The 24,969-nt window shown below is 37.9% G+C and overlaps 1 long non-coding RNA gene across 6 annotated transcripts in view; it reads left to right on the top strand.

Annotated features, from left to right (window-relative positions):
* Positions 1-24,969, top strand: part of LOC143657488 (uncharacterized) — a 129,005-nt gene that overhangs the window by 15,878 nt on the left and 88,158 nt on the right. For 2 of the 6 annotated variants that reach the window (XR_013162872.1, XR_013162873.1), the window contains exon 3: positions 5,003-5,070. The exons of the other annotated variants lie outside the window; for them this stretch is intronic. This is a non-coding gene — a long non-coding RNA (uncharacterized LOC143657488). The remainder of the gene's footprint in view (positions 1-5,002; positions 5,071-24,969) is intronic. 6 annotated transcript variants of the gene reach the window in all.

Raw genomic sequence — 24,969 nt, 5'->3', positions numbered from 1 at the left:
AACACATACAGAAGCTAAGAAATGAAATTAAAAGAAGCTCATAGAGAAAAGCCCTGAAGAAGCTAAGAGACAACCCATAGCAGCTCAGAGAGGAAGGTATTGGGACCAGAAGCTGAAAGCAATGAAACCTGGGAGTGAGAGATCAGCAGACACTGGCCTTGTGCCTTCACCACGCGACAGAGGTATCCCAGATACCAGCAGCTTGTCTTCAGAGTCCAGGTATCATCCTGTTGATGCCTTGAGTTTGTCATTTTCATGGCTTAAGAACTGTAAATTGAAGGTAATAAATCCCCATTGTTAAAAGCTAAATCATTTCTGGTATATTGCATTCTGGTAGCTTTAGCAAAGCAAGGCAGCATATAGTGAAATACTACTTGGCTATAAAAAAATCAAGTTTTGATATGTGCTACAACATAGATGAACCTTGAAGACATCATGCTGCTTGAAACAAAGCTTGACACTAAAGGACAAATATTGTATGATCTCACTTACTTGAAATGATTAGAACGTGAAAATTCATAGAGTTAGAAACTAGAATGCAGGTGACCATTGGCTGGGGTGGGGTTAACAAATGCAGAATTAATGCTTCGTTTGTGCGGCTTTTGTTGTTTTTTACTTTTTAATTGTAGAGTATAACATATACATAAAGCAAAGAAATTAAAAAGCAATAGTTTTCAAAGCACTCTTCCAGTTGTTACAGGGCAGATTCCAGAGTATGTCACGGGCCACCATACCATCATCTCAGAGTTATCCTTCTAGCTGCTCCAGAATATAGGAAGCTAGAAAGAATAAATATTTTTTATCATCATAATCGACTTTTTTTTTCTTTTTTGTGAAAAATAACATATATACAGAAAAGCAAAATATTTCAAAGCACAGCACAACAATTAGTTGTAGAACAGATTTCAGAGTTTGGTATGGGTTACAATTCCACAATTTTAGGCTTTTACTTCTAGCTGCGCTGAGACACTGGAATTTAAAAGAAATATCAATTTAATGATTCAGCAATCATATTGATTTGTTAAACCCTACCTTCTCTTTTAACTCCACCATCACCTTTGATCTTTCTATCTCACTCTTTAGGGATATTTAGGCTATGGCAATTCCAATTTTTTCATGTTAGAAGGGGCTGTCAATAATATGGGCTAGAAAGATGAAAATTCCTGATGTTCTGGAGAGGCTGGGATAGGTTTCAGGACTTATCTGGCCCAAAGACCCATCTGGAGGTTGGAGGTTTCTAGAAAGTTACCTTAGTCCATGGAACCTTTGTAGAATCTTATATATTGCCCTAGGGATTCTTTTTCTTTTTTTTTTTTTTTTTTTTAACTTTTTTATTGTATAGTATAGCATATATACAAAGCAAAAAAAGAAGAAAGAAATAGTTTTCAAAGCACTATTCAACAAGTAGTTACAGGACAGATCACAGTTTGTCATGGCCTACCCTAAGTTCCTCTCAGATTTTTCCTTCTATCTGCTTCAGAATATAGGAGGCTTAAATATTTTATCACAATAGACTTTTTTCTTTCTTTTTTGTGAAAAATAACATTTATACAAAAAAGCAATACATTTTAAAGCACAGAACCACAATTAATTGTAGAACGTATTTCAGAGTTTGACATGGGTTAAAATTCCACACTTTTAGGTTTTTACTTCTAGCTGCTTTAAGATACTGGAGACTAAAAGAGATATCAATTTAATGATTCAGCAATCATATTAATGTGTTAAATCCTATCTTCTTCGTGCAGAGTTTTTGTTTGGGTTAAGAAGTTTCAGTGATGGATGGTGGTGATGTAGCATAACTTTGTGAATGTAATTTAGAGCACTGAATAGTATATTTCAGTGTGGTTAAAAGGGGCAAACTTTAGGTTGTGTATATTTTACCAGAATAAAAACATTTCAAGAGCAATAGAACTGTGCAACACAAACAATAAACACTTATGTAAACTGAGGACTATAGTTAATAATATAATTATAATAATTTTGTTTCATCAGTTGCAAGAAAGGTATGATACTACTGCAAAATAATAATATGGAAAACTGTGTATGTAAAGGGAATATATGAGAACTCTGAACTTCTTGCATGATTTTTCTATAAACTTGATTTTTTAAAAAAATAATTAGATTGTATATGACAACTACACCTTTTATTTTATGATGGGAAATTGGGACCTTGCCTGTTTTCAGTGTTGATGATTTGTTATTCGTTGTCGATGTATTGATTATCATCACTGTTCAGGAGAAAAGTAGAAGTCATAAATTCAGTGCACAGTCCAAAATAAATTCAGTGCACAGTCCCCATCCCAGTCAATCAATGGTCACCTGCATTCTAGTTTCTAACTCTATGAATTTTCACATTCTAATTATTTCAAGTAAGTGAGATCATACAATATTTGTCCTTTAGTGTCGAGCTTTATTTCAATCAGCATGATGTCTTCAAGGTTCATCTATGTTGTAGCACATATCAAAACTTGATTTTTTTATAGCCAAGTAGTAAGGCATCAGAAAAACTGCCTTATTAAAAATGTGTCTATGTTTAGTTTGAAAATTAACTGATGTGAAGATAATTTAAAATTATAATTTATCTCAATGGATCCACAGGCATAATGGCAATGAATGTGGCAAAATTCTACTGCATACTGCTATTATTTCATACATTTTAATTTTCGCTACACCAATTATTTCAATCACATTTGGGCTGGAAATAATTTTCTGAAAACTGGATTGAATATTACACAATTCACCTTCTGAGTAGCATAGAAGGAATAATAATTCTTGAGTCACTGTCTTTCAGTGCTTTCTCTGTACTAGCCACCACGTACTAGCGCGTTTCAGACCAAGTCATGGAAGAAATTTGGTGTCCAAAATTGAAATATGCCCAGAGCTTTTCAATAGTTTTGTATAGCCCCGTAAATCTATGACAATATATTTGGGAAATATTGTGAATGTGAACTTCTAGACATCTGTCTCTTTGCAGGGGAAAAGTAAAATTTGAAAGCTTAAGATCTATTAAATATAGGAAGCCAAGTTTGTTTAATGAAAAATAAGTTTAAATTGAGCAATTCTGAAGAACTTCAGGATATGTAGGTCTGTGGAAGGTAGCAAACAAAGTATTGCCTGAGAAAAATCTTAGTAGACAGGAGGGAAAGCACATAGTTAGATGTTGACAGTGAGTGCTAGTTTTTAACAGTTACTTTTACTAAAGCCATTTATTCTCAACAATTCTCAGCAGGGTTGATCACGCTTCTAATGATGCTTGTGAATCCGTGTTTCATAGCTACTCTAAACATGAGAAAATCATTGACAAAGTACTCATTTTAACTCATAAGCTTTAAGTGATATAACAATGGATTGATTCTGCCTCGCTTAGAAATTTTTTTTGAAAAGTGAATATTTTGACTGAAATATCAGACTGTTTTAAGCTTTCTTAACCTGTAGTAATCTCACATAATTATGTCATCCTCCCCATGATGGTGAGGAAATTCAAGATTGATTACAGCCACACTGCTCTGTATTATTGCTGTCAAGCTGTATGTAAATCACATTTTAAAATCGGTTGAATCAGTTTAGATATATTAGAGGATCTCACTGTGTGAAAAAACCCATTTGGGAAGGACTTTATAGACCGATGTGTCGTCTCCTGCTTTATAGTATATAAATATGGGTTTTCTCACACTTCTTTGAAGTATGCATAATCATTCTGATAGTTTAACTGGAGTTAGTGGTCATTGGACATTTTTGGGTAGGACAGGATATAAAAAGCAAAACTGAATATGGCATTAACAACTAAGAGAGGGAACAGAGTTCTGTGTATATGATTTATTTTTGTTCGATTTTTATTTTATCAAGGTTATATTTATATAATTTTAAAAACTATACAATTCTCCAAGGTTCGCATTGACCTACAGTATCCCCTTGTCCTGCATTTTCTCTCAGATCTGGTTCCCATTCCCTGGCATCATCTATTTCTAACTTTTAGGCCTGTTACTCATGGCCTTTTCCTCTGTATTTCCAAATAACATGCTTATACTGCTACTTCTTGATTTTTTTTTCAGTTTTAGATGTTATCTATTGAGTTTCTCCTTTGGAAGATATGGACCTTGCCCTTCCCCTTATCCTGACTAACTCTGATTCCTTTTCCCCCTTCCCATGATACCAATATCATAATGTTTGTAAGAATCAGTATATAGTGTTTATATTATGTGATTATATAAATGTGACTGGTTGCTAAATTCTGATTTTCATCCAAGGCATGATGTAACAGAAGATATAAAATTCCAAAGTGAGGTACAATACCTAAATGAATGGTCAAGAACCAGCTGCTTGGTTACATGGGAATGAGGGAGGTACAACGATCTACCCAGAGCGGGGAGTGCAGAGCCTGTGGCAGGGGGGTGCCTTGTGAACACATGTGGGTCCTGGGAGGGAACTGGCGCCATTGTCACTCCTGCCCAAGAAGGCGACTTTGGGTAGGGATTGGGGAGTGGCGGTGGTGGGATAGGCTGCTGGAATGGCTGGATCTCTGTGGAGCCATGGAGATGAGCTGGGAGACCCAACTGCATTTTTTATCTAAGCTGTAGCCAGTCTTCCTGGTCTCTGCTCTGTCTGCCTTCTCTTTCATGGGCATCTGTTGTCTCCAGATCCTGGGTCCTTCGAGGGTCTGGCACTACAAATTCTCTTAGCGGGGGTTTCCCCCGCTGCTGACCCACTCTCACTTTCTCTGTCTACTAATTTCATCAGCTCTCCAGCTTTTGAAATTATGTTGTGGTTATTTTAGCCTCTGCTACCCTTTTCACTTAAAGACAGCTCTCTGCTGTTATGTCATGTGGGGTCTTGAGTCAGAGTAGTGGTAATCATATGGGGTCAGTGTATGGAATCTCGAAATTTATTCCATCATAAATGTGTGCAAAAGCAGTATGTCCATAGGATAAAAAGCAAATATTTATTTACTTGTTTTGAGGAAATAGAAGTGTTGAAAGCTTTGTTCTCTTCTTCTTTTCTGGAGGTTTTATTAACAGCTCTGAACCGAACTAGAGAAGATGGGAACAGCTAGCGGTTTCACCCTTCTTGAAGGTGAGAGGTCAGATGACCATTTCCAGGGTGGGTCATCTTGTCCCTGAGCAGTGTCCTCCTGGAGAGACACCACACACATATTCTGCTTACACAAATTTACCCACACCAGTTTAGGAGACAAAGAACTTACAAAAGGATATCCCTTTGTCCCCTAGGGCCCCATGCACTATCCCCCAAATCCCATACAAATAAGTAGTACATAAAAATATAAAAAAAACTAAAATGTTTAATTCTTGGATTTTGTACTTTTAAGGGCCCAAGTCCCTGGAAGTTTAAAGATGAATTAAGAGTGCTTTCAAGGGTTTCTTTGTTTATGCTTAATTTTTACCTTAAAATCTGATTTACGACCCTAATGTCACATGAGAGTTACTATGATCTTTTCACTCCACTCTATATGAACCAAGATAATGAATGTATTCTTTTTCCTGTGGCAGCATGGTAGACTTGGAAAAGTTGAGTCTTGTAATTCATAAAGGGTTCTTAATTGTGGTTATGTTCTAGTGGACATTCTACTGAACTTTTCCTTAATCTCTGATTTTCTTGCCTTCAGAGTAGTTATGGTTAAAGCTGTTTGATAGGGTTAATAGTTTATATTAGGCAATATTTTAAGCACCATGAGTAGTTCTGTTTGCCCAGTAGATACTTAAAAATGTAATTTCCTTATTGGATGTGCCACTGAAAATCCATTTATTATATGTCATGGATCATGTGTCTCATTATTTTCAGGATGTAGAACAGAAAATAGCAGCTCACCTTTATTGAGCACTAACTACCTGGCATTGTTTTATTTTCTTTCCATATATTGACTTATTTAATTCCCTCAAACCCTGTGAGTTAGATATAATTGTCATGCCTATTTTATTGACAAGGCTCAGTGTGGTTAAATATCTTGCCCAAGGTCCCAATGTTGCTTAGTGGCAGAGCTTGGGATTTGAATCCAGAATAATGGTAGCATTTCTCCTGCTTTAGAAGAAAACATGAACTCTATCTTTTTGAAGACAAGATAAACTTTATTGGAAAATTATGGGAAAGGTCCTCTATAGGGGGAGAATGTGAAATAATACATAGATTATACGTATTTTTACATTAAATTGGAGAAACCAAATTCAGATTAGTTTAGGCAAAAGGGGGGATTTATTGGAATTCAAAGAATGGCTGAGTCACAGATTATAGGAAGGGCACAAATTTAGCTGGCCTCAGGAACAGCTGACACCAGGGAATTGAACCCCAACAGGAGTTTCTTTTTGCATTGCATTTCTGCCTCTCTGTGCATGTCAACCCCAGCCTCTCTTATTGTAGACAGAGACAGGCTTTCTTTTCAGTGCAAGAACCATAGCTGCTGCTGATTCCCAAGTTTATCATTGGAAACTGACTTTAGTTCTTGGATTCAGTTTGAAAAATCCCAGGAAAGATTTGGCCGGGGCCTCATTCTTGAAGCAATTAATTGTAGCCTAAGAGTAGAGAGTCATGAAGAGCCTCACTTTTCCTAAAGCAAGTTTGTTGACCTGGGATTAGAGAGGGTGAGGGGAAATAAATCAGGAATGCCTTTGACTGTGAGTAACAAGAAAGTGTCAACTAACTGTTTAGTTTGCTAAAGCAACCAGAATGTGATATACCAGAAATAGAATGACTTTTAAAAATGGGAATTTATTAAGTTGCAAATTTACGGTTCTAAGGTTATGAAAATATCCAAATTAAGGCGACTATATGCAAATGTCCAAACTAAAGCATCCAGGGAAAGATAACTTGGCTCAAGAAGGCTGATCACATTTGTGGTTTCTTGCTCAGCTGGAAAGGCACATGGACTGTCTGCTAGCTTTCTCTCCAGGCTTCTTCAGCAGCTTTCCTGGGGATGTTTTCTTTCCTCTTCTCCACTAGTCTCTGCTATGTGAGCTCTGATGGTTCTGATGGTTCTGAGCTTTTTCCAAAATGATTTTCTCTCTCTCTCTCTCTTTTTTTTTTTTTTAACTCTTTGTTGTATAACATAACATATATACAAAGCAAAGCAAAAAAAAAAAAAAGCAATAATTTTCAAAGCATTCTTCAACAAGTAGGCTACCATTCCTTCACCTCAGAGCTTTCCTTCTAGCTGCTCCAGAACACTGGAGCCTAGAAGGAATATATATATTTTTTATCATTGCAATTGACTTTTTTTGTGTGAAAAATAACACGTATATGGAAAAGCAAAATATTTCAAAGTACAGCACAGCACTTAGTTGTAGAACTGATTTCAGAGTTTGGTATGGTTTACAAATTCCACAATTTTGGATTTTTACTTCTAGCTGCTCTAAGATGCTGGAGACTAAAAGAAATATCAATATGATGATTCAGCAGTCATACTCGCTTGTCAAACCCTACATTCTCTGTATAACTCCACCTTCACCTTTGCTCTATCTCCTACTCTTTAGGGGTATTTGGGCTATGCCCATTCTAACTCATGTTGGAAGGGCTGTTGACAATAAGGGGTCGGGGGATGGAACTACTTGATGTTCCGGAGAGGCTTGCCCTTCTAGGTTTCAGGATTTATCTGGTCCAGGGACCCATCTGGAGGTTGTAGGTTTCTGAAAAGTTACCCTAGTATATAGAACCTTTGTAGAATCTTATATATTGCCCTAGGTATTCATTAAGATTGGCTGGAATGATTTTGGTTGGAGTTTGGCAGGTTATGATAGGTAGTAATGTCTAACTGAAGCTTGCACAAGAGTGAACTCCAGAGTAGCCTCTCAACTCTGTTTGAACTCTCTCAGCCACTGATATCTTATTTGATACACTTATTTCCCCCCTTTTTCTCAGGATGGTATTGTTGATCCCATGGTGCCAGGGTCAGACTCATCCCTAGTGGTTAGGGTTAAACCACTAGTTCAGTGGCATCATCAAGAACTTTGTAGCATTCTCTTGTTTCACTGTGTGCCCACTATTGCATAGGGTTTTCATATTCATGCTTGTCATCTCTTAATCACAAAATGGCTGCCTGAACTCAAAATGACATGTACACATTTAAGGCAAGAAGAGAAAATGGCTAGCAAGGTGATTTCTACCTTTAGCCTTTTTTATCTACTTATTTCAGAAGCCCACAGCAGACCTCCCTTTGTGACCCATCAGCCAGAATGGGGGAGTGGGAATGCCTCTGCCTATGAAGGAGTTTGGGAAAGTAAGATCTAGCTCAATAGCTTCTGAAGTAGGAGGCAACATCCAAATAGAAGTTAAGAATGCTTATCAACTATGTCTGCCATAGTAGGAGAGAGGCTGGACAATTTGTGAGTTGCCATGAGAATGGAAAGGAAGGGTATTAGGCAAAAAGTCTCATAGATATCTATTACATAATATATAAAAGTCATGAATTTAGACCTCAACAGTTTTGAACTATCTTCAAGAGAGCCAGTTAGATTCTCTCTTACCTCCCAAACAGGACTTGGCCCTTTCTGCCTTCAGGATCTGCTCATGTGACTTTTTACCCGCAACTTTCCTTTGTTCTTTCTTATCCTATAGAGCGACCAGAACTTTTAACCTTATTTTGAGGCCCACCACAATCTACTGTGCACTTGTGTAGCATCTTTTTTCTTTGAATTCACAGAACTTCTTGATCACACAACTCATAAATTATGTAATACATTACCTGATGACAACTTACATTTTGCTGTTTTGCCTTCTAATTTAGCTTTTGACACTAGGGTGTTTGATTACCCTAATTAAATTGTAGATTCCTTAAAGAGAACAAACTTCCCTCTATTTCTTTACAAAGCTCACAGTGAAAAGCATAGGGCATAGTAGGTGTTCAATTAATATATGTTTATTAATTTATTCTTTACAAGAGTGTCTATTTAAAACTCTGTTTTCCTCATGAAGAATAATTTATTTTTAATGTACAGCATGCCTCTGAGGGGCTTTAGAAGAGAGAAGGGGTATGGGGAGAGGGAGAAGATTATTTTAGTATAGAGTCCTTTTGCCTAAACTCAAACTTTGTTTCAGGGTAACTATTTACATGGCAATTTCCTCTTAAAAATCTTTGATTGTGTGTTATTGTACAGGTAATAAATAAAAACTGCTTCTTTTTCCTCTCTGAGCTGCTGTTAAGTTTGTAATATATACAAAACAGTTGCTTTGCCTGTCCACTGTGCTATTTTGGTCCTGTCTGTGTTTGAAGTATTTTCAGTAATGCCATAGGTTGTTGAATTTTACTTTCTCTGGAATCAAATGACTGTTATGCATGGTCAGAAAAAGAAAGGATTTAATGTAAGCACTGCAGTTTTTCAAAGGAAGTCAAGTTCTTTAGAGAAGGGGAGATGGCAATGGCTTGTGAAGCTCTGTGTGAGAAGGTGAGTTGCTAAAAATTGGTGAAGCCAGCTGTAGGCTCCATGTTTGCTTAGTATTTAATGTATGAAAATTCTGTTTGTACTTGAGGATGATAGAATTTGAAATGGTCATATTTCAGCTTCATTATGTTCTTGAGAGTGTGTCTGCATTTTTGGTGTCTTTTTTTTTTCTTTTCATCTTTGATGTCCAGCTGGTGTTTTGAGACAGGAGTATGATTATGGAATTGGATTTGAAGAGCAGCACTAAATCATTCTCACTTGGTACTTGACCTTCATCCTAAACAGAATAGATTTCATGGGAGGAATCAGGTAGGGGAAGATATAATTTAATTCTGCCATGGGTCAAGCAGAAAGGTTAAGTCCTTTTAAGTTCCTCATTCTGTGATATTGCTTGGTGAGGTTTCTGAAAAAAGCAATTTTCATACTAGAAACATGTCCTATGTCATGTTTTTTATTTAATTATTTTAACACACAAACCAATTTTAAATAAATTTTTCTTGCTGGTATTTCTTCCAGTATCTTTTAGGAAATGGTCAATTTTTCTCCTTTTTGTGAATCAAACTTAGCAACTGTATTGCTTCTATTCTGATATAGCAGGTAGCAAGTACTTAGGATTTCAAACATATCAGGCTGTGATATCACATTCTGCTTAAATATTGGAATTTGGGAGATTGGAAATTGGATGTATTTGTTTCCTTCCTCCTCTGCACCTCAAAACAAGGTGACAGATGAGGATCACGTAAGGGATTATCCTGTCTTCTTAAGAGTTTACATAAAGTCTTTTTGAACACTTCCAATGACACGGTCTCAGCATTCTGTCTTTGTGGTGTTTCCTCTGTTGAATTCCCTCTTTTAGGTGGAAGTTCTCTGGTCTCACTGACTCAAATTTACCATGTCCACAAAGGGGTGCTACTGTTTTTTCCCCTTTCAGGGGAAATTGTCTCCAGTAGGTGGACTCCAATTGTTAACCCAGGATACTAAACTCCAAAGCACTTGTTTTGGATATTTTCTTTATAGACATTGCTGTCCATATACTCTTATTTCTTCAATTAATATTTATTATTTTAACCTTTCTCTAGGTATCATGATCAATTCTTGTCACTTTGCCTATTTTATCTCCCATCTCCTGACATTTTCAAGATGGAGTACTCTAAACTATACATGGCATTCTGAACAAGATTGACTTATAATTATCTTCTCCTTCTTTCTTAGGAGCATCTTCCATGTGAATGTCAACATGGTGCTGACCTATAATTTGTTTGTAGCTCTTTCTCCTGACTCTGGCCCCTGACTTTGCACTCACTCTGCAAGTTCATATTTAATCTGTATCAGTCATTTCCACCCACCCAACTCTTTGTTCAAAAAACAGTTCTTAGGAATATTCTCTTACATTTTGTGAATTGGTTTGAATGTTCCAGTAACTGCTTTTCTCAAATGTGACCTGATTTACTTGATGGCTAGTCTCATTTTGGGGAGGATTGTAACCATGGGTCTTATGTTCTTTTCCTATAAAACTGCAGGCTGTGCACTGGGCTGTTTGCCTGTGAGTATAGGGAATGTAATGGTTTGGACGAATTCAGAAGTGCATAATGACAAAATTGTATTAATTTTCTGGAATGCTTGAAAAAAAAAAAAAAAAGCCAGCAAGGCCTGGCCAATTCCAGTATAGGACTTTTCTTACAACAAAATAATCATGAGATAGCTGTCTCTAACATTCCTGTGGCATGCAACTATAGCTACAGTATTTAAAAGGAACCAATGAAGGCAGTTATCAAAGGCACAGTTCTCATGTCCGTGATTGCACCATAGGTCCCCTGACCCAGATATAACTGAGATGCTCATAAGAGGCTAGCGATTTCAACTTACCACACAATAACTCAGTTTTTGAGGGCAGGGACTTGATTCTCTGCGCTGTCCCCTGTGGCATCTGGCACAATGCTTCGCACCTGGTAGGCATTCATAAAAAAAAATTGTCAAATAAAATGATAAGCTCAGAGATTGAGTGGGCAATCCATGCACCACAATATATACCTTGCAGAGCACATGGGGCAGCTTAGTTCACGGCATGATTGGGACTAGAAGCCAGACCCTCTACTCTCATTCTGACATTTATTTCACTACATATCAATACTACTGCTGGCTCTAGCCCCACTTTTAGACACAGGGGCTTCCCGAAGTTTTCTGTGGAAAGGAAAATCTAGCTTGCAAAGCCTTGAATATCAGACACTGATCTCATGGTGGCCTGCCATCCCATCTCAAAGAAGTAGGCCGTTCCAAAAATTATATAGGTTTTGCCCCCTCCATCTCTTCCATCCTCTTGACCATAACAACACACCCCCTTAAGAAGCAATTGGAGCCATTCTCAGGAGAGTTGCAATGAGGCACTTTCATTACTTCTCTGGAGATCCCTTTTTTGTTTTTTTAAATCTTGAGGACTTTTGTCTTCTGTGCTGTATCACCTTCCTATTAGCACCTAAAAGACCTAGATGGGTTTAGTCACTCCTGGCATCTTATCATCAAGGATTCATTCATTGATCCAACACTTTGAGTGTTTACTGTGTGCCAAGCACCACTTTAGGTACTGAACATAGGACAGTGAAAACAATTGACAGATATCTCTACTCTTGTGGAGATTGTATTCTGGAAGGGAGAGAGAAAAATATGTACAAAAATTATAGTATGTCAGATGAGAAGTGCTATGAAGATGAATGAAGCAGGGAAAGGTAAAAGGGAGTGGTTGCTGGGGGTGGAGGCCTGATAATTTTAAACAGTAAGGTCAGGGAAGGGCTTACTGACAAGATGACGTGGGAACAGAGACCTAAAGTAGTTGAGGAAATGAGCTGTGTGGAAGCTAGGGGGAAAAGATATTAGAGTTCATTCTTGACCTCCTATGGTGGTTTGGAGATATATGTACCCCAGAAAAGTATGTTCTTAAAGTTAATCCATTCCTGTGGGTGACAACCTCTTGTAAATAGCTTCTTTTGGTAAGTAGGATCTTAAGTTAAGATGTGACCCACCGAAATGCCTGAAAATGTAGAGCTGTGTTCCAATTGTTATGTTTCTTGAAGATGATTGTATAATGATATAGCTTTCACAATGTGACTGTGTGATTGGGAAAACCTTGTGTCTGATGCTCCTTTTATCTACCTTATCAACAGATGAGTAAAACATATGGAATAAAAATAAATAATAGGGGAAACAAGTGTTAAAATAAATTTAGTAGATTGAAATGCTAGTGATCAGTGAAAGGGAGGAGTAAGGGGTATGGTGTGTATGAAATTTTTTCTGTTTATTTCTTTTTCTGAATTGATACAAATGCTCTAAGAAATGATCATGATGTTGAATATGCAACTATGTGATGATATTGTGAATTACTGATTGTATATGTAGAATGAAACGATCATATGTTAAGAATGTTTGTGTTTGTTATATTTTTTAAAAAATTTAAAAATTAATAAAAAAAGGCAAAAAAAAAAAAAAAGATGTGACCCACCTCATTCAGTGTGGGTCTTAATCCTCTTACCGCAGACCTTTGTAAGAGAATGAAATTCAGATAGAGAGAAAGCCATGGAAGCAAAAAGCTGGAAGCAGTGAAACCTGTAAGAAGAGGGAGAGACCAGCAGATGCTGCCATGTTCCTTGCCATGTGACAGCGGAATGCATCATCACTGGCAGCTGGTTTTCAGGAAGAAGGTATCATCTTGATGGTGTCTTGATTTGAACATTTTCATGGCCTCCGAAGCGTCAGCTCGTAAGCTAATAAATTCCCATTGTAAAAACCGACCCAATTCATGGCATCTGCTTTGAGCAGCTTTGCAAACTAGAACACCTCCCTAGATCTAATATTCCATAACATGCCAGACCAAAAGTGAAATTACAGGAATTTGACTATATAGCAAATGTGAATTAGTTTGCAATAGGAGAAAAGCCAAAACAGATACCAATGGATATTAGAGGATTTCAGAGCAAGAAATGCTGGAGGTGGCTATGTAAAAGGCATGGGTGTACAGCAGCTCACCGCTGTTCCCACTCAGGGTTTGTTCCTTTAGCTCCTGGGCCTCTGTAGGTATTTGGGTTGATGACTTTGATTTAGGACATATACTGTGCTGAAGAAATACCAAGTATTGAGAAAGCTGCAGGGGTGGGAGCCAAGGGATGTTTGCATACTTCTGATCCTTTATCTGGAATCTAGACTAATTCCATCCCGCCTTTTTGCTTTTCCCTCACTCTTAAGCCTGACCTCACCAGCTTCCGCTAGAGTCAGTGGTGCCACCTGTGTTGAGTATGTCTTGGTATTCAAATTATATGAGACCAGATGTTCCATAGAGCAAAGTGCAGTGGCTGGCATTTTATTATGTGCATTATATAATATATAGTACATATATAGATTATGTAAGTGCTGCATTTTATCATGTGTATTATATAATATATATTACATATATAGGTTATATAAGTGCATATATAGGCATGATGTCTTTGTATGTGTGTGTACCTTTTTTTAAAAATAGGAATCCCCCAAAAAAGAAAAAAGAAAAAAATGGGAAACCTATAAGCAATAAAAGTATAAGCCCAAACTTGAAGCCATGCTTTTCTATTCAGATGGGATCTGGAAAAGAGAACTTAAAGACACTAAGAAACAAATCTCCTTTATTAGCTGGCATCTCTGTGGTCATAGTGTTTTTTGTCAGAAAGACATTTAAGACTTAACTGAAAGTTAGTGTGGCCTGCTTGCTCTGTACCCTGTTAGATGAGTTAGCAGCTTTTCTTTTTGTGAGTCATTCCAATATTAGCCCTTCATTAGATATACGAGACTGGGGAGGATTTAGGCTGGTGATGTGGTTTGGGGTCAGCAGCTTATACGTATTGATTGAATCAGTGCCACAAGAACTACGGGCCCCCTGCCTCCCGCTTTCACAGGGTGAACTGGGAGAGGACTGACACAGTGACCTATGAACAGCCACATGTGACACATAGAAAAGGGATCCATAAAGAGCCTAAGAAGTGCATGTGGAATGGAAACTTTTAAAAAAGAGTGAACTGTACCCAAAGTGTGAAGAGGGGAAAGAAAGCTATGCCCCTAAATGAGAGCTTTGGATTTAGCAGAAGTTCTGAATGAAAAGCTCAGGGTCCTCTGAAGTTAGGACAACAAAACACAAGGAATGAAACCGTAAGAAAAAGAGGCCAAAAAAAAAAAAAAAAAAGCCTAGGAGGGAAGGGTTGGAGCGGTACTCAATGCCTGGCCTCGCATTTCCAATATCTGTGAAGAGGTTGCTTTGTCCTTCTGCATGATAGTTCAGTGAAATCAGAGAAATCTCTCTCACATTAGACAGCTCTCTTTTGATGCAGCCCATTTCTGTGGAAAATCCATTTCCGAGAGGAGACTGTTGTGCTCTGTTGAAAATCTGCTTCCAGAAAACTCATATGGGAATTCTGAGGAGAAAGGAAAAGCTTCTAGGGAGATGTTTTGAAATCCTTTGAGCTGTGCATAATCAGTGCAAACTTTATGTGTATATCGACTGCACATTAAGAGCACTTTAAGCAGTAAGGACCTCAAAGGCACTAGTCCATTATGAGAACAAACAGCAATTTAAAGCAATATTTTCCCAGAGAAAAGAACCAGGAGGACCAAAGATGCCAGAGGTTGGGACTCCCCCCCCCCCATTCATTTGTGAGAAAATGTGCTTTTGATTGATATCTTCCAAAGACTGTGTTCAGCATAGTGTATTTTTGATGCTTAATGAATGTTTGGAGTAGTAATTTAAAACATTTGGGGTGGTGCCTCCAGGCACTTTTTCCAATACCTCTTTTATTCTTTCTAATGTCTGGAACATGAAGACTGAAAATGAAAATAATTGCACCCGCTTTCTTTGCGACCTTTCCCAGGTCTGAGTGCTCATATTCCATGTATTAGCAAGACCTTCTGTTCTCGTGACTTCTTCACTTTCATTTTTAAGAACAGGGCTGGAACTTTTTCTATAAAACTGTATCATACTGTAGAAGATGGGACCTGTGATAACCCCAACGTACTTTCTTTTGCATCGTTTTCCTTGGAATTCTTCTCCTAGAGGAATGCTGAGTGGAATTAGAGAAAAAAACCTCAGTTTCTGATTCAGGCCAATATAATGAAATGAGAAGGTACACCACCACTACCCCCGCCCCTGCGCACCCCCATTTGCACATGTTTTTATTCTTCATGTTTCTATTTGATTTTTCCAGTCACACATTTTGTGTTGGTGGCATTTGAAAGCAGGACAACACACAGATGATATGCTACCAAGGACTACCAGACCATGACAATTTAATAGCATCTTGGTAATGTGTCAGTTTATATCTACTCTGATTCATATACAAGCTTAATGTCAGACGCTACTTAGAAAAAGAAAAACAAGAAACAATAGCACTATACAATGGACCAATAATTTCAAGCTTCATTTGCACACATGTAATGCTCTACTGTTAAGTAAACATTAAAGAACTTACTGTTATCATCTGTTGTGGTTGCAAAATATTGGGCATGTAATAACGCAGCCAGCTCATATATTGGTGTTAAATTAGATAAAGATGTTTAATAAGAACTGCATGATAAAAGAGTCAGAATGCACCATAGCTCAGCACTAAAATGTGTTAACTTCTTTAAGATGTCACAACAGTATTTCTGATACTATGTCATTTTTCATGAATATAGTTACTAAACAACATAACATTTTAAGAATGTTAAAATTCTTAGAAGTCTGCATAGCCTTCTCCTTTACTCTGGTCTCTGTTTTATCAGGAAACCCGAAAAATATGAGTATTAATAATAAGCTACCATTTTTGGAGGCCTACTGTGTGCCAGTTAGTATGCTGGGGGTTTTGCACTTATTATCTCTGAATCTCACAGAAATTCTGTTCCCTTTGTACATATTAGAAGACTGAGGCTTGGAAAGTTGAAGTAACTCACTCAAGATTATATAACCTATAGATATGGAGCAAGTATTCAATTTGAAGTCCATCTGTGTAAATTTAGTGCCCTTTCCACTAGTCCAGTTACATCAGAATCACTATGGTTGATGCCCTACTCTTTAGAAGGCCTCCTTGGAGATTCTAGCATAGAGGTAAGGTTGGAAAAGATTACATTTGCACCATTTTGTCTTTTCATGAGAGCAAATAAAGAAGCCAGCTTTGGTATAGGGTTTATTTGCAAGGATGAAGAGATATAGACTAGCAAAAGTGGGATGGTTCCTTTCACATTCTCTTCAGGTTTCCATTTGAAATAGTTTCATTTCTTGCAAGGAGATGAAGGGATGTATTATCTGTGCAAATATGGGTGTGCCTGTGTTTGTGTGGGTCTGGGACCCCATGGATCGTTCTGGTGTCCTTAAGAATGGAAAGTTATTTCACATGGCGGAAATGTAGATGGAATATTTAGATGAACAAACATGTTGAAAATGTTGAGCAGAATTGTGTACCCACTGATAACAAATGCCTGGGGAAAAGAATTGAAATGTTATGTATATAGAATATAATGTTGACGAGTTCACATTTTGTGTTTTTGTGTCTCTATCATATATGAGTAAAACCTCTTTGAGGTTTGTCCAGTTGGACTGGACAACTGCATGTTTAATGTCAGTTCTTTGAGCAGCGATGGTAGGAGGTCATATTTTGGTGGCGAATGTGAAGGCACTTTATGGAAAAAGGACTTATCTGTTCTTTTTCTATCTCACAACCTTGATATTTGAAGTTTATTGCCCAAGAAACTGGCCTGTCTTGAATATATCACTGATATCTGCAAAAGAAATTCCCCATCTAGAATGTTTTGTTTCTCTTCTTTACTCGATGTAGTTTTCATAGTGAAGGAAAATCCTTTCCTGCCTTTCTCTGTGGCTGTGTTAGTTAGACTCAGTTGTCAACTTGGCCAGGTGAACATACCTAATCTTGTTGCTGCAGACATAAGCCAATGGTACATGAACCTCATCTGTTGCTAATTACATCTGCAGTAGGCTAGGAGGCGTGTGTGCTGCAATGAGTGACACTTGACTTAATTGGCTGGTGCTTAAAGGAGAGATCTCAACGTAGCACAGCTAAGCAGCTCGGCATTCCTCATCTCAGCACTAGCAGCTCAGCCCAGGCCTTTGGAGATGGAGAAAGAAATCACCCTGGGGAAAGTTGTTGGAACCCAGGGGCCTGGAGAGAAGACCAGCAGAGACCATCTTGTGCCTTCCACATAAGAAAGAACCTCAGTGGAAAGTTAGCTGCCTTTCCTCTGAAGAACCAACAAAATAAATCCCCTTTTATTAAAAGCCAATCCGTCTCTGGTGTGTTGCATTCCAGCAGCTAGCAAACTAGAACAGTGGCCTAGCGTGGCTGGTGAACCCCAATATTATCCTATTGTCATCCTTAGCATTCAGTTTGGCTCCATGCCCTAACCTACACAAATCACCCCACTTTCTCCAGTTTAGAGCTTTGCTACTCATAGCTATTGCAACCCCACCTGGGTTCATATGGTCAGTAACACCATCTGCATACCATAACTGTGTTATAATGTTAATTTATTTGGAGTTTCAAAGTAGGATGGTGCTTTGAGTCACCAGGTAGGGCTAATAAAATCAACATTATTCCATTTTCATCATTCTTACCAATTGTCAGTTGCAAGGAAATCCTGAAATTTGTAGTTATTTTAGTGAATATTCTTTTTTTTTACAATGGTAAGTGATCACTGATAATATTTAATTTTGACCTTACAACAGTTTCCAAAAAAATAGACATACACAGATTTTACTGGATAAACAAGATTTGCATATTTGTTCTCTCTCCTGGACCGGTGTGGCATTTAGAAAAGTGCATGGTCAATGGTAAGGATGGAGTTAGTGACATGGTTTATCAGAGATGTGGTAGGGCTGATTTGCTACAAGCCGATTTAGGGTCTGTTCACTTTCTAAACCAAACCATTCTTTGATTTCATAAATTGGAGGGAAAATGGAAATTTTAGTACAGTAAGAGAGTCCACATGGTCTCTTAATCTGTTAAGAACAATACTCAAAGTTAGGTAATCCTCCCACACTATCCTTATCACTGAAAGTTGGTCTTTTCCATAATTCCAAGGGTCCAGGGACCTAAAGTTGGTGTGTTCCCTTAGTGATAGAAAGCTAGGACCTCACAGCTAGGTCTCCAGTTAGTTGAGCAGTCTTCTCTTCAGCGAAGTAGCAGGGACATCCTGATTCTTTTATAATTTTCCTGGTGCTAAAGGTGTGGGCTCTTAGTAATAATTTTAATCTCTACCTTATGTAATTGTGACTTCAATCTGCAGAGACCTTTATAATTTTCTTTGGGATATGGAGAAAGTTCCTCTCTAATCTATTTAGCAAGAAATAAAGACAAAACAGGCAGGATTCCTGTACAAAGGAACTTCTGATGGATTATTAATATATCATTTCTGCTTTCCCAAACCAAGCATAGAGACACATTGTAAGAAAGGGCACTGCAGTCTTTGGTCTTCCTTACTTAGAATGATGATTATAGCATTACTCTTCTCTGCTCCCATATGAGAGAAGAAGCAATACATGGAAAATGCTAATGGAATTTCAAGTCCCCTGGGCAGCAGAGTATTGGACTATTTGTAAATGAGCTTACACTTGAATGATAGGGAAAAAAGACTAGTATAATGGGTAGGTGGTTACATGAGGAAATAGATCAGGATAGGTAGAAGCACGCACTGCAGCCAGAGTGTGAGACTCAATAGAATTGCTCCCAAGGCCCCTTTTCATGCTTCAGTACTGTTCACTGTCCCCTTCCCATGCTCTGAGATCTCTCACAGGCATAGAATCCAAAGAAAGCCCATTATTATTAAAGAAAAAGCTAGATTGCATGCAATGCCTTTAAGGTGTCTGTGTCTGCTTTTCATTGGTTTTTCAGTTTGCCTTCCATTTGGCCTACTTGATTGTCTTTATATTCTAGGCACGCAGAGAAGTGCATATTTTTATAGTTGGACTGTTCTATCTATATTTGAGTTTCCAGGAGGGCATGCCATTTGGGGAAGTTTTCCTTAGTAATAGTGAAGGAAAAAAAGAGACGACTTTGTGTTTGAAGTAGTAGCCTTGTTTCAATGACATTTAAAAGATGGATGTTCACTATTGTGCATCTTTCTAGGCTAAGAATCCAGCATATCTTGAGAAGATGAATGGAGCGGAGAGGCTGGTTAGTACATTATCTTTGTTTTGCTGCTGGCTAGCAACAGAGAAATGTTATGATGGCCAGTAGGTTGTCCTGCATTTTTTTATGTTCATGTAAACTATCCAGCATGCTGAACACTGAACACTTCCGTGGTACTTTAGTTCCTGGAGGAAACTAAAAATAGAATGGAGCAAATGAATGAAACATAACCCGGCACTCTCTGGCCTCTTTCTCTCATTCCTGAATAAATCAGAAGTCTCTTTCTGGTGCCCTAAGACATAAAGATTCCTAATGTCTTGTTTCTTGCCCCTGGAGGGAGTTCTCTGGAACTGAAAGAGCATGTTCATGGCTTCATTTCTGCCATCTGTGGTAGGAGTTTAGAGACTTGAAGACAACTGATTTGCAAGAGGGAATAGTCTGTGAAGACAGGGATTTAATTATTGTCATTTGTATGTGGCCAAATTAAAAGGATGGGAATTTTGAGCTAGTCTGTTTTTTGCTTTTGGAAACCATGGAAGAAATAAATTGCTGACAGGTTGCAACCGTAATGGCACTAATGATGATCATTTAGCTACTGTGCTTAAGAAATAACTTAGAATAAAGTTTGGGAAAATATTTTAGAAGTAGATAAAAGTGTTGACTATTTTATTTATTTATTTTGGCATGGGCAGGCTCTGGGAATCAAACCCAGGTCTCTGGCATATACCACCCAAGTGTTAAAACTATCATCTCCTTGCCCAAGGCATACTATAGATACTAATCAGGAAGAGGATAAGTATTAGTTTTTAGGGTGTAATCTTTTGAAAATAATGATAAAACCAAATCAAACTGGCTTAAACACAAAGGGGACATTTTGGCTTATATAACTTTCAAGGCCAAAGCTAGACAGGCTTCAGGCACTGTTTGATCCAGAAGTCCATGGGAAGTCCATTAGGACTCTGACTTTATTGCTTAGTGATTCCCCTGGTCCTGCTGTCACTGGCATTTTGGCATCATTCGAAATCTGCCTTCCTTCCTGGTAGCAAATGGTAGCGGTAGTTATAGGCCTCCTGTCCATACATGATGCTCTGCAGACGAGGTTGATATGCCCTTCTTTCATTGCTAGAAAGGGCCTAAAATTCATGCTGAGCAGTCTACTTGGCTGGCTTAGTCCAAGTTACGTGCTCACCCCTGGAGGGAAGGATAGAATCTGCATTCTCAGAACTGCACAGAATCTGAAATACAAATGGGGAATGTCAGAAAGGGCTGAATGGTTGCTTGGGTGCAACCAACAATTGCTCATGATGACAGACTGGAATTAAAGTTCCTCTGAGTTTCATAGATTGAGGAAAGAAGACTTCAAGTTTACATCCTTCCCATCAGTTCCTGTTAAGACATATTTCTGATGATTCTTCACATATCATTACCTGTTGAATCCTTCAGGGTATCCAGAGAAGCCAAATCCTCCACCTTCCTCAACTGTGCAGTCTATTCTTTCCTAGCCATTTCATTCAGCTTTTTCTTTTTTAATGTAAATAAATCTTGGTACAATTTAATCCCCCCCCCTTTTTTTTCTTATTTAATAGTCATTGGAAAGAAAGAATAGCTGATCTTGCCATTGTGTGTGATATTCCTAAATCTGTTTTTGGTGTTTTACTTTAACTTTTATTAGCTCTGCCTCCTTTCAGAGGAGTTTACTGTAGGAGTTTTAGTATAACTTTAATTAGCTTTAATAAAGTAAGCAAATGCACTTATTTTCTGTTGTCTTTAACTTATGGATGAAAATACCCATTTGAAGTAGGGTTACCTGAGTTACCCAAGGTCATACTTCATGTTACAGGTGAGAGATTGTATTAACATCCACAGATGTAAACTTCCAGGGATTGGCACCCTACAGCCCTTGGGCCAAATCTAGCCTATTGTCTGTTTCTGTAAATAAAGTTTTATTGAAACCCAACCACATTCACTGGTTTATATATTGTCTGTGGCTGCTGTCAACACTACAGTGGCAGAGCTGAAAAGTAATGGCAGAGACCAAATGACCTTGAAAGCCTCAAATATTTACCATCTGGTCCTTTACAGTAAAAGGTTGCTGATCATGAACTGTAGGAGCCACTTTATTCACTTTAAAAATAGTGAAAGATTTTACAGCTAAATACTGCACTCTTCCCAAAGCCTTTCTGGGTAGAAGTTGTCTTTAAAAGTAATTGAGGGATGTTGGGGTTACAATCTGAAAAAATATATATATCTAGTTCTAATCTTTCCTTGCACAGATGAAGAGACTGAGGCTCAAAGAAGATAACTGATCTTTCACAGAAGATAAGTGACTTACACAAAGCCCCTAGCATATGTGACATAGAACAGAGTGCCCTTTATTTAACACAGGAGGGTACCTAAATGTACTGCCCCCGAGGTGGGGGATGAGGCCTGAAATATTTTGAGGAGAATGCTATGGAGGAACAGTGAATCTGCCACTTAACAATTTAGTCAAGTTATTTAATCTAGTTGAACAAAATGTCTTCATCTGCAGAATAAAAGTAACAATAACACATACTCCCCAGGGGCTGTGCTATGAGTGAGACAGTATAGCACATTGAAAGGCCTCAGTAAATGTTAGCTGCTGCTATCATCATCCTCCTCTTCCTCCTCCTCCTCATCATTATATAATCATCATCATCACTGTCATCATCATCATTATCATCATCATATAATCATCAGCATCATTACCATCATCATCATCCTCAGGTACGCATCCTTGCTTCTTTTCTTGCCTCTCTTAGAAGAGAGGTCAGCTTCCCTCTCCAAGGCTGATTGCTTCAGCTGGGTACTGAATACTTTCCTCTCATGCCTCCTCGAGGACTTATTCTGTCAGTTACACCATCTTTTCTGTATCTTCTATTGCTTTCTTTCCACTGTTCTTTAAATTACTAACAAAATTCACAAGTCTTAAACATTGTAATGAAGACATCGCCATCACCTATTTCACCTCAATGTAGTGTTGAACTTCTCCCCTTCCCAGCTTTGCCTTGGTGGGTCACATCTCACTGTCTTTACTCCCTCAAGTTCTGCTCTAAACTCAACTTCTAAAACTCTCCTAGCTGAGGTCATCAGGGAATCTGTGGGACTATATGTTGTCTTCACTTGTCCCAACCTCATGTGGCATTAGAACTCTTGATACCACCCTTCATGGGCAACACTTTTTTCCTTTCTTTTTGAACCATAAATCTATTTTCATTCTCTTCCCATCTCCCCATCATCTCCTTCCTAAATCCATCTTTCTCTGCCTATTGTGTAAATAGTATTGTTTCCAGCATTCTTTACCTCAATACTCACCTTAGCAATCTGACACTTTGATACTTTGCCATGGCTTCAATGACTGCCTGCTGAGCGATGAAGTGTAGTCCTAAGCTTTCTTAGCCCCTTTCCGCGCTCCCCCCAAACTACTCTGCTACTTGATTCTTAACTCTCTTTTTCATTCTCTTGGAGGTTCTAATATCTAACATACAGCAAACATTTGTTTTGAACGGTGCTGAGAGCTTTACAGGTAGCATATCACTTTTGTTTTTTAACTAATTTAAGTCTACTCTTTATCTATATTCCGTTATTTTACCTAATATCCTTTTTCTATCCCGAGATTCTATCTAGGATACCATATTACATTTAGTTATCATGTCTCAATAGAAATGCTAACTGGGGTTTTAGGTTTAGGTGAGGGAGAGACCACAGAGGGAGAGTACCATTTTAATCACATCTTATCAAGGGTGCTTATTATCAACATGACATCGCTGGTGATGTTAACCTTGGTCATCTGACTGTGGCAGTGTTTGTCAGACTTCTCTGCTGCTAAGTTATTCTCCCTGCCCACCGTTTCCATACTGTACTCTTTGGAAGAAAGTCATTATTCTCGAAACACTCTTAAGGAGAGGGGAGTTATGTTTTACCTCCTTGAAGGGAGAGTATTTAAATAAATTACTTGGAATTTTTCTGCATAGGAGATTTATCTAGCCTCCCACCAGTATGGACTCATACATATTTACTTTATTCTTTGGGTTCTAATCCAATAATATTCTTTTTGTTGTTGTTGCTCGGTTCGTTCTACCTTTGTCCACTGGGTGTGCTTTAAATTGACTTCTTTGTCCCTTTGACATATCCCCCGTAATGGTTACTTCTTTTCCTTTCTTTTTTTGAACATTTTCTTATTTTCTGGCACTACAAAATGCTCTAAGCTTATTGTGTAATTTCCTGCCCAAGTCATAAAATCAACTATTTTTTCCAAGGATTCCTGGTTCCTTTTATTGGAGAATGATATTAAAAATCAGTATCTAGGCACTAGGTATTCTTGTTGCTACTAAGATGCAATTGTTTCTAGGCTCTCTTAACTGACAGATCAAGGAAATACATATATGTGTATACTAACTGTATAATAATAAATATTTCTATGTGTAAACATCTGTATCCATATTAAGCTAACTCTGAGTTTATACTTATGTCTCCAGCTCTAATCCATTACCACATGGATCATTCTAGCCTCCTCTTCTTGACTATAACTTAACTCTCTGCTTCACTATAACCTCCCACTCCAACGGTGAGGAAACCTGGCTCCTATCATACATCATTCATTGCTTAATTGTTACGCCAGTATATGTTTATAGTGATATTAGAATTGTTAAACCATAGCCCTATGGGAATCAGTGAAATTCAGTGCTTCTGTATAGTTTATTTTGCCTTTAGTTTTAAAGTCCCCACTCATTCCAAAATTCTTAGGTTAGCACTATTTGCTCCCACTCCCTTCAGTGAGGTTGTTTCATACATTTGTAAATATAGTTAGATGGTTTTGTCATATTCTGCTTTCTGCTGAAATTCCCCAACCTCCTACATAATTTGTAAAATTGCATATATTAGGGTCACAATTTGTTCTGTAAAGTAGTATGGGTATTTACAAATGCATAGTGACATATATCCACCATTCAGTATCATACAAAATAGTATTACCACCTTTAAAATTCCTTTGTGCTTCACCTATTCAAAATACATCCCGCTTCCCCACTCCTACCCCAAACTCCTGGCAACCATTGATCTTTTTACTGTTGCTATAGTTTTGCTTTTTCCAGAGAGTCAGATAATTTAAACCATACAGTTATGCTGCCTTCCAGACTAGCTTCTTCTAGTTAGCGATTTGCATTTAATATTTGTTTTAGTTTCTTAGGCTGCTCAAGCATAAATACCATGCAATGGGCCAACTTTCCAAAAACTGAAATTTCTTAACTCATGGTTTTGAAGGTAAGAGAAAATCCAAATCAAGAATCATCAAGTCGATGCTTTCTCCACAAAGATGGCATTTGGGGGTTGGCTGCCAGTAGTCCTTGGTCCTCAGCTTGTTGCATAGTAAGGCACATGGCAGAGTCTCTTAGTCTCTCCCTTCTCTTCTGGATTCCGTTGATGTTCAGCTTTTGGCTGCT

Source organism: Tamandua tetradactyla, chromosome 15, assembly GCF_023851605.1.
Source record: "Tamandua tetradactyla isolate mTamTet1 chromosome 15, mTamTet1.pri, whole genome shotgun sequence".
NCBI lineage: Eukaryota > Metazoa > Chordata > Mammalia > Pilosa > Myrmecophagidae > Tamandua > Tamandua tetradactyla.
Note: the sequence above shows the minus strand (reverse complement) of the source record. Positions and strands in the feature narration are given on the sequence as shown.